The sequence below is a fragment of the Mustela nigripes genome, chromosome 11, assembly GCF_022355385.1.
Source record: "Mustela nigripes isolate SB6536 chromosome 11, MUSNIG.SB6536, whole genome shotgun sequence".
NCBI lineage: Eukaryota > Metazoa > Chordata > Mammalia > Carnivora > Mustelidae > Mustela > Mustela nigripes.
Genome location: NC_081567.1, coordinates 28,513,095 through 28,529,100, shown reverse-complemented (window position 1 = coordinate 28,529,100; position 16,006 = coordinate 28,513,095).

Genomic DNA, 16,006 nt, shown 5'->3' with positions numbered 1-16,006 from the left:
TAGGACCTGAGAACAAAGTATATGCACAGTATGGCTGAGTCGTCTGCTCAGGGTCTTACGAGGCGGAAACCAAGATGTTGGCTGGGCTGTGTTCCATTGTGGAGGTTCTGGGAATGAAGTCACTTCCAAGTTCAGACTGTTGGCTGAATTCAGTTCTTTGTAAGACTATGGTCTTTGTTTCCTTGCTGCTTTTCAGCCAAGGGCTGCTCTCAGCTCCAAGACGCGACCTTCATGCCTCGCCACATGTCTGTGTCCTCGTCTTTAAGCCAGCAAGGGCACACTGAATCCCTCTCTTGCTCTGACTCTCTTTGCAGAAAGAGAGCTGTCTTTTTTTTTTTTTTTTAAGATTCATCTGATTAGGTCAGGCTCACCCAGAAGTTGTCTCTCTTCTGATGTACTTGAAGTTAACTGATTAGTGATACAATCATGTAGTCAGAGGCACTGGTCCCAGGCATTCTCAAGGGGGAAGGGATTAAATAGAGCATGTAGAGGGGCAAGGAGCCCGAACCTTGGGGGCCATCTTAGAATCTTGCTGTCACATACCCCTATTCTGAGTAACTGCAGGAAATCTACCCTTCTCCTGAGTGGTTCACGAGTAAGTAATCTGTCCCAGGACTCAGCACCTAGCTGGCCTTCAATAAGCATGTGTTAAGTGAATCCAAGGGTTCCAGAATGTGATGAACTATTGTAGCCAGTCCCTTCTCATTTGGTTTGGGTTACCTCTGGCCACATCAACTTGCTTCCACGCTTTTCTGCCTGTCACTTCTGAATTCCTCTCCAAGACCTCAGCTTCCTAAGGCAGCAGTAGTAGAAGCCCACAGGGATGATGACGCCACAAGAGAAAATGGATTATGCGAAACTGGGTAACAGATACCACTACTACTTGAGTGCAGGCCACGCTCTGTCAGAAGAAGTCCCCAACTGGAAATCCCTTGCCTTAGACCAGAACTGTGGTCTAATAAGAAAGATATTTGGTTCTTGTCCCCAGCTCCCAGCAGAGAGCTCCTAAAACCCTTGGAATGTCTTGAGTAAAGGAGTCTTTTTTGTCATTCATAAGGAGCCCCCCCCCCCCCCCCCCCCCCCCCCACCCACAGCTGAGTTTATGCTAATGAGGGAAGGAGGGTGAGACACCTGGAGAGTGTCAGAATGGAGCAGTCACCAGAAAGACTAAGTGATTAGAGGCCTGGAACTTTCAACCCCACCCACCAACTTCCGGGAGGCAGAAGGGGGAAGGGAGCCCCACATCTGAGCTCTATAAAAGATATTTAAAAAAAAAAAAAAAAGATTTTTATTTACTTATTTATTTGACACAGAGAGAGAGACCACATGTAGGCAGACAGAGATGGGAAAGGAAAGGAAGCTCCCTACTGAGCAGAGAGCAAGATGCAGGGCTGGATACCAGATCCTGAGACCATGACCTGAGCCAAAGGCAGAGGCCCAACCCACTGAGCCACCCAGGTGCCCCCAGGCTCTATAAAAACTCTTGAGTGAGATCTGATGAGGTTCCGTATCAATGAGCACATCCACGCGCCAGAAGCCTGGAGCCCCCCAGTTCTACCCATGGAATAGAAGCTCCAGCATCTGGAACCTTCTGGACCTCACCCTAACTATCTCTTCCTCTGGATGTTCGTTTGTCTCCCTTCTCATCTCCCTTATAAGAAACTGGTAAATGCAAGGACCCTAGTCCCCCCCTTACGTCCAGTTTCAAGTTACCCGCAGCCAACAGCGGTCTGGAAGAAGACGATCCTTCTGACATCTCATCAGGCCAACAGTAGCCTAATACTACGTCACACTCATCACATGAAGGTATCTTCTCATCTCACATCACCACAAGAAGGGCTAGTACAGCACAAGAAGATATTCAGAGAGACAGACCACATTCACTTAACTTTTTTTTTTTTTTTAGGATTTTATTTATTTATTCGACAGATAGAGATCACAAGTAGGGAGAGAGGCAGGATGAGAAAGAGGGGGAAGCAGGCTCCCTGCTGAGCGGAGAGCTCGATGTGGCGCTCGATCTGAGGACTCTGGGATCATGACCCAAGCCAAAGGCAGAGGCTTAAACCACCGAGCCACCCAGGCGCCCCTCACTTAACTTTTATCACAGTATACTGTTGTAATTGTTTTATTTTATTGTTACCTATTGTTTAGTTAATCTCTGACTGTGCCTCATTTGTAAATTAAACTTTCTCATTGGTGTGTATGTATAGGAAACACAGAGTGTATATAGGGTTTAGAACCATCTGTGGTTTCAGGCATTCGCTGTGGGTTTTAGACCACATTCTCTGTGAATAAAAGGGGATGAGTGCAATCTCTGAGTGCCACAGGAAAATTAGTCAAACCCAAGGAGGGCGTCATAGGAGCCTCTGACTGAGAGCCGGTCGGTCAGAAGCAAAGGTAACAGCTCGGGCTTGTGATGGGCATCTAAAGCAGGTGAGGCAGTCTTGTGGGGCCGAGCCCTTAGCCCGTGGGATCTGACGTTTCTAAGTACACAGTGTCAGAATTGGGGTACACCGTAGGACACTCAACTGGTGTCACAGAACTGCTCGATGTGTGGAAAACCCACACATGTGGTATCAGCGTTGTTGCAGAGCAGTGAGAATGAGGGAGAGACACAAAAGGAGTGAGTTTTCCCCTCCCAAGGGTTTGGAAAACCGCCCTGAAGGGCCAGAGGGTAAATATTTTAGACTTTGCAGGCCATGAGGTCTTTGCTGAAACTATTTATCCCTGACACTGTAAAGAGAAGGCAGCCACAGACATGTGAAAACCAAGAGGTATGGCTATGTCACGATTAAAATGTATTTGCAGAATCAGATGTGGGCCAGAATTAGCCTTTGGGTCACCACCTGGAGTCCTCTGCTTCTGGCTGCTGTGAGGCTGTGACCCCTCTCTTGAAACCAAGTCTCTCCTTTATCCCCCCCTAGGTCTCCAAAAAAGACAGGTTTTATTAAAATTATAAATAAAAGTGATTTTTTCTAGAAGAGAAAAAGCTAATTTGTTATTTTATACTGTTCCATTTCTAAAATGGAAGTCCATAACATATATCTGTTAAGTATATATAGGCATTTTATTTATAAAATGGTTGAAGGTTGAAGGAAACTCCTATCTCGGGCCACCAGAGGAAAGTCAAAACTTTAAGACATCCGTATTAATTTTAACTCTGTTCCGCGAGAACCGCTCATTTGTATTACCCCTAAAACAACAGTTTTAGCTTTCTGTTGTCCTGATTTCCATTCTGGATGAACCTTACCTCGGAAAAACCAATTTGAGCATCATCGATTTGCTCACTTGTCTTCTCCCCGAGAAGAATTCTCAAGCAACCCAAAGACCTCGAAGAAACAATGAAATTGGAGCCATTATTTTTGCTTTGCTGATCCCGTAAACCTAGATGGAGTTCTCAAGCATGGTTCAAGGTCAGCTTACTTTTGCTTCTTTCCCTACAGTCATTCTGTAAGGGGAGGCTAATGGGTAGGAAGCGGACAACAGAATAATGGTCCCTTTCCTATGGAACCCAACATCAAGGTCCCTGGTTTTTCTTTCTTTCTTTGTCTTCCCCCCCCCCTTTCCTGTTATAATAGGAACTTCATGGTTCAACAGGTTCTATAAAGTATTTGGCAGAAAATGCAGTTTGAGCTACAACTCGCTATAAATGATAATAATAATGATGATAGCTAATGTTTATTGGGAGCCTACTACACACCAGTCACTTTGCCAAGTGTGTTGTGTGCATCATCTCATTTAATTCTCAAGACAATTCTGTGAGGGCGGCACTATTCTTTCTTCCACTTCTTTCGAGGAAAACTGTAGTTACAAGAGGTTCATTAGCTCCCCTAAGTTCAAAGAGCCAGAAAGCGGCAGAGTCAATTTGGGACAAAGGTCTCTCTGACTCCAAAGCCATTTTCCCTAGCCATCATGCCAAGGCACTTCGGCATCTAGGAGACCATACCCCACCCCCTCGGTATGCACTGTCTGTGTAATTCCCTCCACCCCCAGTGTGATGAAAAGAAAGGACCCCCTCCCCCCATTCTAAAGCGCACAGTTGAGATTCCTGACATTCTTTTAAGGCCAACCCCACTTAATAAAGTACTTCCATTGATGTTCTAGTAAATAAATTCAAGATAAGCTAGAGGGCTTAATTTCAGACAAAACAATGTATTCGGTGGAGGTAGGTACCACAGAGCTAACTTAATAAAGCTTCTTCACCTGTGGGATCTTTCGGACTACATCAAAATATAACACTGAAACCAAATGGCTGTACATAGATAATTTCGAGTTGATATCATCTCTACCCAATGGTGTGCTTTATGGATGTTGTTAACAATGCTGCCGGGTATCGCCAAGCATTCTACTTAGAAACCATATTTAATTCCCACAAGAATTCCCTACATCAGTCAAGACAGTCTAGGCTCTGCTATGGAAGCAGGCAACTTCAAAATCTCAGAGGCTTATAAACAAAGGTTAATTTCTGGCTCAGGCCACATCCCTATCACGGACAGCTGGAGACTCTGCTACTCTGAGACCAGGTAGCAGAGCATGCACCGCCTGAAACAGTCCTGGCTAGAATCTGGAACATTCCTGGTTGACATTGCAGAGGGAAAACAGGATGTCTGGAACATCTCACTTTGCCAATTCACTGCTCAAGCCTAGAAATGTCATGTGTCCCTTTTGCACACACTCATCAGCCGGAGTCACAGGACAAAGGGAAAGAAAAGAAATGTTTGCTCTAAGGCAAATGCTGTTACTGTCCCGCCTTTTGCAAAAGAAGAAAGAAAAGCTAAGATGTCCATCAACGGTTATACAGTTAGATAAATGGTTGAGCCAAGATTGGACTCTCTGACTCGCTCTTCACCATGTCTGATAGAGACAGAATTATAAATAGGCTTCCAGAAAACAAATTAGGTTACAACACAATCCCAGCTGTGATTAAATCCCAGTTGTGATACAACATGTAAAGCTCAAAGGAACTACAGGGGATGAATCACTGTAACAGAGAGGTAGAAGGACGAAACAATAAGACAGAGCCTCGTGACTTGAGTTGCGTCTGGAAAGATGGGAAGTGGCATTGCCCGTGCACGGAGATGGAGGAAAGGAGCGGAGAAGGCTGTGATGCAGTCTGGCTGGAGCAGGAGGGGGAACTGGGGAGAAGGTGAGCAGAAATGCAGCAGGAGAGGAGGAAAAAAGCAGACTGGGACCAACCATTTTTGTCCTCTCAGCGGCAAGGAGATGCAAACAGGGTATTATTCCAGAATAACTCATACTCGCAACTAGAAAAAAAGCACTGAAGGCACAAACCCACTCAATAATGAGTCAAAAGCCTCATTTTTTATAGAAGTATAACATTTCTTGGGCTCTACAGAGTGCCTGGCACACTACATTGTAGGTGTTTTATAAATATTTATTGAATATCGAATGATTTCCAGGAGAAGTGTCTACGAGGTTTAGAGTTTGCCCTGAGGACAAAAACAGGAAGAGGTACTAGGAGTCTGGCGATAAAGGGAACCCTGCAAAGAATATTCTGGATTGAGGGTCACTGAGGACGCAGAACACCAACATGCTGGCAAACAGCCAAGGCAACAGGAAAGACGAAACGCTAGCGCAAACTGTGTGGGTCAAGGTTTAACTAGTCTTGCAGTGAATGGGGCTGCCATATGGAATTGTTTTTATTTGCTGTGGGTAATTTTCTGTGGAAGAGCATCCTCCTAACCCAGCATAATGAAGCCGATTATTCGTGCATAGAATCAGCAGCAAGGGATAAAAAAAGGAGAGAGAGAGACAGAAACGTAGTCCTAAAAAATTCACTCTTATGAGTGAGCTATTGCCTGGGCTGGTCTCCATGAGTGGGGACCCTCCTGGATGGACCACCAAGGAGATGACAAGGGCTGGACTGTCAAGTACACTGACCAAGAGCTCAAATCCGATTTGAGGGTTTCTTATCCCAAGGACTGAGTGGAGAGAGACGTCTTCTCAGGGGACTTTCTGACACTGACTCAGTTTCTCGAGAGTGGGCCATTCCATTTCCCGTCCCCTGAATTCTGACCCCTCGGAGGAAACTTGTGAGATCTAAAAACTGGGTAGAGGATGCTCAGGGACGAGGATTGATTTTCTTAATGGGATTGTTTGTAGGGCTGGATGGATCTGGGCTCACATCCTCAGGGTAATGGTGAAGATTCCTTGCAAGAGGACACGTGTGTTACAGAAGGATCACCAGGCGGGTGGGTGGAAAATGGATAGAAAGAGAAGGTGTTAGTCTTGCAGTAGCAGCTGTGCCAAAGCTGACTGCAACAGGCCAGCTGAGAGATGATGAAGACTTCAGTTTTAGCTGTCGGGATGGACACATAGAAGACGGAAACTGTATTTGCTTGCTAGGGCTGCTGTAACCAAGCATAGCCCTGGGTGCCTTAAACAACAGAAGTGTACTGTCTCACACATCTGGAGGCTACAACGTTGAGGTCAAGGTGTAGGCGGGGTTGGTTCTCTCTGAGGACCGGGAGGAATGGATCTGTCCTCTCCCAGGTCTTGGTGTGTTCTTGCTCATCTTTGCTATCCTTTGGCTTCTGCCACATCGACCCCATCTCTGCTTTTATCTTAACATGGCATTTGCTTTGTGTGTCTTCATGTGGTCTTTCCTCTGTGCATGTCTGTGTGTCCAAACTTCCTCTTTTTATAAGGACACCAGTGGTACTGGATTAGATCCTGCACCCTACTCCTGTATCATCGTATCTTAATTAATGACATCTGCAAAGACCTTATTTCCAGACAAGGACATACTCTGAGGTACTGGGGTTAGAACTTCAACATGAAAATTTGGGGGGGGGGGGACACAACTCTGCCTGTGATGGGGCCCATTTCAATAGTATTTTGGAATTATAATTAAGGTGACCTGGTGATCAATTTTATTATTTATGAATTAAAATAGTTTTCAGAGGATGGAAATATTAGCATATATTGGGAGCATTTCCGATTCAGGCAGGGGTCAACTTCAATGGCAGTGTCCTTGGTGGAAACTGAATTATGTTGCTCCATGGTGCTGGCGGCTGTCCTGTGCTCTGTGGGATGTTTAACAGCATCCTCGGCCTACAACTCACCCAATGCCAGCAGCCCCCACCCCTTCACCCTCAGAAGTGAGAACGAAAAATGTCCCCAGATATTGCCAAATGTCCCCCAGTGGGCAACCTGGTCTATGGTATGATTTTTCATAAAATATGTAATTTCAAAAAATATAAATTTTTTTTTTAGAAAAAGAACAGAAGGTGAAGAAACATGAAAACATGAAGATGTTTAACAGCATCCTCAGCCTACAACTCACCCCATGCCAGCAGCCTGCACCCCTTCACCCTCAGAGGTGAGAATGAAAAATGTCCCCAGATATTGCCAAATGTCCCCCAGTGGGCAACCTGGTCTATGGTAGCGATGTAGGCATGGACCCAGCAGAGTCCTAAAGTTCTGGGGTCTTAGCTTGCAAGGATGTGGCGAGAGGCTCGGCACATGCTGTGCTGTGTTTACTGGGCACAAATACAACGGTGACTTATGCTCCAGAGTTCAGACAGGGGGTTCCGTGTTCTTGTGACAGTCACACCACACTTCTAACAAAAACACTGTCTTCCCTGCTCAGAACACTGTCTGCCAGCCAAACACAATTATAGATAGGGGTCTGACTGCATTTTCCTAATTGGATCCAGGGCATTCTACCTCTTTGATATCATGCTTTCCCTGAGCTAAAAGGTAGCAAAGGGTACATCAAGTCTTTATCTCTGATCGTTTTAATGAAATCAGTGGGAATCTAAGAGGCAGTATTATTAACAGCTAAAAGCAAGGGCTCTGGTGTGTTACTCTGGATGGGTTACTATCTGAGTCTCCATTTTCTCATTTGTAAATGGGGTAAAAATAGTCTCTCAAAGGATTCATTGTGAGGATGGAGATAATAAATGAAAAGTACTTAGTAAAGGCCCTTTTTGCCAGCAAAGTGTGACCAGAAAGATAAAGGAACTGGATATTAAGTTACAGGAGGAATAATCAAACAACGTTTACTTTGGTAAGAGGGGGCAAGGGCTGTCTTTTAAGCATCTGATGAGATCCTAGGAAAAGGGAAGAATTTTTCCAAAACAGAACTAGAGATAAGAGAGGCATAGTTAGGCTTGAGAAGTTTTCCAGCAACTGTATCAACATGGCTAACAACTGGAAAAAGAGTTGAGCAATGGTTGAGCACAAGCTCTTGGGGAACCTCCTCAGCTGGAAAAGAGAAAACTCCTACATATCTGTCAACACCCACCTCAGCTGTCCCTACCTGTGGAAGGCCCCAGATCACCTTGATGGTCCAGCCTGACCTTAGCATCTTGAACTTGACTTCTCAAGATCATACAGTAGTTACCAGTTTACCTATTTCTTTCTGCACCTGCATGGTGAACTCCTCCAGGACAAGAACTCAGTTGTCCACTCCCCTTAGCCACACTGCCTATCATAATGCCTGGAACCAAGCAGATGCATAGAAGATGTCAAAAAGTTAGACATAATGGAATGGCCAAAGAGATTTCTGATTTGGGGAGAGGGCTACAGTTGGTCACCTACATTTTCAACTAACTCAAATATGTGATTATTTCTTGGATCTGTTTTCTAACATCCAACTTACCAAAGCCTTGTCAGGCTGGATACCCATCAACAAAACAACAGCTTGAAGCAAGAAAGAGAGAAAAACACATTCGGTTCACTGCTTTGTTTTTGTATGTTTTTCCAGCCCATGCCCGGTGGCCTGTTTTGTGGTAGGCATGGTTCTTCCCGTGATTGGTCAATCTGAGAGTCACCTGGTTCAAACAACTGATTCAAGACTGACTCAGCTTCCTGCCTTCCAGCAATGAGTGGATGGCCAAAGACCGGCGAGGGAATGAAGACTTGTAAAGAAGTATGTCCTTAGTTCTAATAACAAAATAAAAATAACTTGTCTTCAAGTAGTACCCAGGCTTGTAAAGCCTCATGTTACGAATTTCTATCCTACAGTGTCTGAAAGATGAAAAGGTGCATAATCAATTGAAGAAGCTGGTCAGTCTGCCCTCCATCCTCTTTTCTGTACTAGTTCAGAAGATGTAGGACATCTATATTCTTTTTAAACCTCTCCAAGGAGATGCCTGTTCCCCTGAGCCAGTGGGCAGATGACTATTCGCAAGCTTGCAAATAAATAAAAGTTGCAAATCTGGAATGGGAAGTGAGAATTATTTTCTAAGAATGGCTTATGGTGAGAAGTTACAAGAGGAAGAAAAGAACTGAAAGCTGATTAGCTGTGAAGTGACTGAAATGGAGGGGACCATTCTAAAGTGTTCAAAAATTTGCATTTTGCACTAGTCTCAGAAAAATCGTTTATAAAAAAAAATGAACAGAATTATCACTTAACATAGTATATCCCTTCGCATTTTACGTGTTTGTTTTCTTTTGCTTTATTTTTTCTTAGGAAAAGCATTTCAGTTTGAGTCAATGAACAACTGTTGTGGACCTACTATGTGCAAAGCACAAAAGTGGGAAGATGGATGAATAGACATGGTTTTTGTTTCGAGATGTTATGAACATAATGATGGGAAAAGATCACTACAGTTGTATTTATTTTAAGGATAATAGCTACTGCTTATGAATGTCTATCATGTTCTTTTACAAAAGTTGACAGTGTAGATCTCTTTTCAATTTTTTGAGGATTCTCCACACTGTTTTCCAAAGTGGCTGCACCAACTTGCATACCCACCAACAGCATAAGAGGGTTCCCCTTTCTCCACATCCTCTCCAATGTTTGTTGTTTCTTGCCTTGTTAATTTTTGCCTTTCTAACTGGTGTAAGGTGCTATCTCAATATGGTTTTGATTTGAATTTCCCTGATGGCTAATGATGATGAACATTTTTTCATGTGTCCCCTAACCATTTGTATGTCTTCATTGGAGAAATGTCTGTTCATGTCTTCTGCCCATTTTCTGACATGATTATCTGTTTTTTGGGTGTTGAGTTTGAGAAGTTCTTTATAGATCTTGGATATCAGCCCTTTGTCTGTAGTGTCATTTGTGAATATCTTCTCCCATTCCATGGGTTGCCTCTTTGCTTTGTTGACTGTTTCCTTTGCTTTTCATCTCAAAAAATTAAAAAGAGGGGCGCCTGGGTGGCTCAGTGGGTTAAAGCCTCTGCCTTTGGCTCAGGTCATGATCTCAGTGTCCTGGGATGGAGCCCTGCATTGCACTCTCTGCTCAGCGGGGAGCCTGCTTCCCTCCCCCCCTCTGCCTGACTATCTGCTAGTTGTGATCTCTGTCAAATAAATAAATAAAATCTTTTAAAAAAAATTAAAAAGAGAGCTATCCTATGACCTGGCAATTTACCCCAAAGATACAGATGCAGTGAAAAGAAGGGCCATATATACCCCAATGTCATAGCAACAATGTCCACAACAGCCAAACTATGGAAAGAGCCAAGATGCCCTTCAATAGACAAATGGATAAAGAAGATGTGGTACATATATATACAATGGAATACTACTCAGTCTTCAGAATGGATGAATACCCAACTTTTATATCAACATGGATGGAACTGGAGGAGATTATGCCAAGTGAAATAAATCAAGCAGGGAAAGTCAATTATCATACGGTTTCACTTACTTGTGGCACATAAGGAGTAACATGGAGGACATTAGGAGAAGGAAACGAAAAGTGTGTGTTTGCGGGGGTAGGGGGGATTCAGAGTGGGAGATGAACCACAGGAGACTATGTACTCCGAGAAACAAACTGAGGCTTTTGGGAGGGATGGGGGCGGGGGGCGTGTGTGAGCCCCAAGATGGGTATTAAGGTGGGCACATATTGTATGGAGCACTGGGCGTTGTATGTGAACAATGCATCTAGAAACACTACATCAAAAACTAATGATGTACTGTATGGTGACTAACATAACACAATAATAAAAAAAAAAGTTGATAGTGCAGACTGGTAAGATCCAGGAGCCTGGAGGCAATATATCTCGCTTAAAACTCCAACCCAATACTTAATTTGCTGTGTGACACCTGAGAGAGCTCCTTAAGCTCCCTGAATCTGCTTCTCATCCTGTCTACTTCGTGGGGTTATTGTGAGAATTGAATGAGTTAATATAACCTAAAGCATTTGGAAAAATTCAGTTAGTACAGTATGTGGTAGTTAAAATGCCTCTGTGCATTTGTTATACCTAATGGCAACCTTCTATTATGCCTATTTCACAGATAAAGAAACTGAGGTCCAGAGGGGTTAAGTACTATATTTGACAACATAGAGCGAGAAAGGATTGAAGGTAAATGGCAAATCTCAATCTGACTCTAAAATTCATTTTTTAAAAGATTTTTAAAATGTATTTATTTGACAGGCAGAGATCACAGAGAGAGAGGAGGAAGCAGGCTCCCCGTTGAGCAGAGGGCCTGATGCGGGGCTCGATCCCAGGACCCTGGGATCATGAACTGAGCCGAAGGCAGAGGCTTAACCCACTGAGCCACCCAGATGCCCCTAAAATTCATTTTTTTTAAAATTATTTATTTTAGAGACAGACAGCATGAGTATGAAGAGGGGCAGAGGAGGAGAGAGAGAGAGAGAGAGAGAAAGAAAGTAGGGCTCTAGGGCTCTATGCCCTACTGGGCACAGAGCCAAATGTGGGGCTTGATCTCACAACCCTGAGATCAAGACCTGAGCTGAAATCAAGAGTTGGATGCTTAACCCATGAAGCCACCCATGTACCCCTCTAAAATTCATTTGCAAATTCATTCATCCATTCATTCATTCATTTGTTCAAATGCAATTCACAAATGCATTTTTTTCCACTGCATTTCACTGTGTCCAAGGTAATAATAATATAATCAAGGAAATATGTGAAAATGGAAGATTTGAGTAGACACTTTGGAGATGCGGGGGGAAATGGATGGATGGATTCATGGAAGAGGTAACGCTTGAGCACAGCTTGGAGGAAGAATTTACCCACCTGACTTAACCTCATGTCCTCAGGATAGACAGCGTCTGAGTGCTTTGGGTCTAGACCACCTATTGCCAAGGTTTTTGTCAACTTGGCAATGTTTCTGTCTTAGACAAGCCATAGTTGGTACATAGTAAGTGCTTAGGAATTCTCACTGGAATGGAGAATGAAGGAATAAAGGAATGAAGGAATGAGATCAGTGTTCCAGATTTTTAGCCAAACTTCAGCTAAGTACCTCAGTAACATTCAAGCAGCATACCAGCCAGTCTCCTTATTACAAAGTAGTTGGCTTCTCCTTTGTCTGGAAAGAGACTGGTGTTTTTTCAGAATATACTGTGAACCCAGAATGCCTGCAGGCTTAATGAATAATCCCTCTTTAAAATGAAAAATGCACAAACAGAACACTGCAAACCGATCGTGTGACAAGATTTCAGCCCTGTAGGTAATCTGTTCTTTTTCAAACATCATCTCTTCCCTATGTACTTGATCCATTATGCTAATTAAAGAAAACACCGGCTTTCAAGACTGTGCCCAGGTTTTGTTTTTGTTTTGTGTAGTAAAACTTCTATCATTTTAACAACACACACAGCCTGAGAAGAGAGATGCACCCATTCTCTGAATCATGTCTTCCCCAGGACACACAGTGAGAAAACATACGCATTCTCAGAACAAAGGGCTTCATCAGGAGCACTCCCCTCAAGGAATCCAAAGGTGGTTGAAAAAAGAAGACAAACACACAAGACATCAGGCAAATGATGGTAAGAGTAATGGCAGAAAACTGTGTGTGACTGAGCCCACGTTGGTTGAAAAACGATGTCCATTCCAAGGGGATGTTCTTTTGTTTTTATTTTGTGTGTTTTTGTTTTTTTTTTTTGTTTTTGTTTTTTTTTATAATTTCAAGTTCATTGGGGTATAACTGCAGAAAGGTAGTTTCTAAATTACTTCTGGTGGACTTAACCTTGGCCAAAATGTGAAAAGAATAATAATAATTCGCCCCACGGCTTTTGATCGTTCAAGCGAAATGGTTTACCTTTAAACATCTGAATATTGTCTTTCCTCATTAAGGCTGTATGTGAAGTAGGAAACTCAACAGGGAAATAGAATGGGAGACTGGTGTCCTTTCCCATACATATGTATTTGCTCCAATATAAACTTTACATTCAAGGGCTTAGAAAAAAATAAACTGCTCAGGTAAGCCAGGACATTTTGGAATTCTGTCCCATTCCCGACTCCTGTATGAAGTTGCTACAGTTACCTTTAACAGAAAGACCTTGTATTTCAGATAGATTTGATTACGCCTCTTCCATTTGTGTAGTTAGTTGTGTTAGGACATCCTGTCCAATACCCCATAGCCTTGCTTAAAACTTTGTAGGGCTCTGATAGAAACCTAGATTCTCTTTGGCCTGGAAAAATTAGCTATCTTTGGTTCTTAAAAGAGATTTGCAAATCTTTGCTTAAGGAAACAACAACAAAAAATGTCATGGAAACATGGAGAGAAGCTTTTTGCCATGGTGACCCTAGAGATGATATGGCTCCAGAAAAGATGGGCATCGAAGGCTACCATACCCTGGGGAGAAGAGATTTCGGAGATGCCAGTCGTTACCAATTACTCAGCACTTAACCTCCTTCAGACTCAGTTCTACACACTTGAAATATATTAATATACCCCAAAGCACAGCGAGGTGAGCGCTCTCTACCTTTGTGTTCTACAGTTGAGAAAATGGAAGCAGAGAGAGGTAAAGCATTTTTCCCAAGGCTGCACAGTCAGTAAGCAGAGACGCTGGGATGAAAATCAGGCCCATTCCAGGCTCAATGTATTTACTCTCCATTCTGTAGTGTCTCTCCAACCACAGAGTGAAAAGGGTCAGAACAGTTCTACTGGGAAGATCCCAACAGGGTATAATCCTCCCCCACTGTGAATTCCCCACTGGCTTTCTGGGGTTAACAGCATTTATCATATATACCAGTTATTAATATCAGCTTTGTCTTTTCAAGGTGACCCTTGACTCGGAGTGGCAGGGATCCAAGATTCTAAATGTGAGAACGCAAAAACCACCAAAGCCCTGAAAATTCCGTGTGCTGGCTTGAGGGCAAGCCAAGTCTGGGTTTATAGAACTTTTCTACCACTTAATGAACAGCCAGAACTTGTGCAAGCCATTCAGATTCTCTGAATCTTAGTCTGCTCCTCTGGAAAGTAGCAGTATCATCCATTTTGAAGGAATTCTAGGAGGATTAAGAGATTTAATATCTATGGGGCCCAGAGGAGTTACTCAAAGGATATTGGTTCCCAAGCTCATCACTGGGATGCTCATACCACAAGGACCCAAGAATATCTACCTACTTCCCATCTGTTACAGTACCTAGCAGCACTCTTTTACATACTAAGTAGGGCCTCAATAACTCTTTGAAAATACCGCAATTGTTTTATTTTGTAAATAAAACATTAAGTTGAAGAAGACGACGGTGGACCTGACGCGTTTAGTGGAAATGTCATTGCAGAAATGGAGCTGAAAATTAGGTGTATGATTCTTGTTAAATATTTCTCAAAATTGGGAGCCTGCTATCGCAACCAGGGGGGAAACAGTCATCATTTCATTATTCCTAATGAAAAGTTTTGGCAAACTGTGAAGAAGATGTATCCCCTGGAGAAGGACCAGAGGTAAGCAGTGAAAATTCATTAAAAGGTCAGAAAAAAGGGTCTGTGTGAAAAGGTTAAAAATAATTGGAATTAGCCCAGAAAGGAAAAGACTATGTGGCAACATAATTACTGTCTGCAATTCTGCCACAAAATGAAGTGCCCTCCATTGCTTCCATCTTGGATAATGAGAATACAGGAGGAGCTGACCTTAAAAAGAAAGCAAAGGCAAGGTAGGCACACAGTTCTTGGGACTTTTTTATTTGACAAAGGAGACACTTGAAAGGTTACCCGAAGCGATGTTAGAATTGTCTGCCCAGGAAAGCCCGTCTTTCAGATGTGGTATGTCCGGAACATGAGGCCAAAAGCGAGGACTTGTTACCTCCTAACAAAGAATGGTTGAGATGGAAGGCAAAAACCTGGACCAAGCGGCTTTGGGTGGCTCCTCGAGCTCTCGGATTTATAATTCCCTGAATGGGAGTCTCAACCGCCACGTTCCCAAGCGTCCACACTGTCGCCATTGTGTTCAGCCCAATTACGGGGACCTTCTTGGGAAATGAGGACTTGTGTCTGCCGCAGAGCCGTGGAGGAAATAAAAGGTCAGCTCTCAAAAGCCCAGCTGGGAGCCAACCCTGCTTCTTTTGACCTTCCAAACTCCCCATTAGAAGGGCAGTGATCTCAGCGACTTACCAGCATGGGCAGCTGGGGCTGTGATTACATGAAATGCTGTTAAAGGGCTGAGTTAATACTTCAGCAGGCACCACGGAAGCGGATGGGCATTCTGGAAGGATCAGGTCTACTTATATGGGGGCGAGGGGAGACCTGGTAAATACCAGTCTGACTATTATCCCTCAGATGCTCCGCAGAGTCTATGAATTTACAGATGGCTTTTTAATAGTGTGTGTGTGTGTGTCTGTATGTGTGTGTGGGGGGGCGTTTTAGTTATTTGGGGCTCCCTTTCTTTAGAAAGAAAACTCTCCCCCTTATATCTCCTCTATTTCCCATTCCCAATCCCTGGCCTCTTATCTCTTTAAGAGGTGCCCCTCTCTTCCTCTCTTTGGCTTTCGGGAAGAACTGTCAGTCATTTGATTCCACCTCTCCAGTTTCCTACTGGATTGGGGATCAGGGCTGGAGCGTAAGTCCCTTTATTAGAGGAGAGGGAACAGGGAAACCTTTGACATTGTCTGGCCCTGAAGCAGAGCAACTATAAGACATCCAGATCTGAAAATGTCAAGCGTGGCTCTCTCTTAGCATGACTCTTGTTACTCCGTTAATAATCTTCCCCTTCCTACTCTGAATTTTCTTTCCAAATGTCTTTTCCATTCATCTAAAACCTGCATATGCTGTGTTTAAAGAAGGGGTCCGGGCACGTTCTAAGTCCTGGGATCAATCCAGCTCACCATAGAAATAATTGGATCCAGTGGTG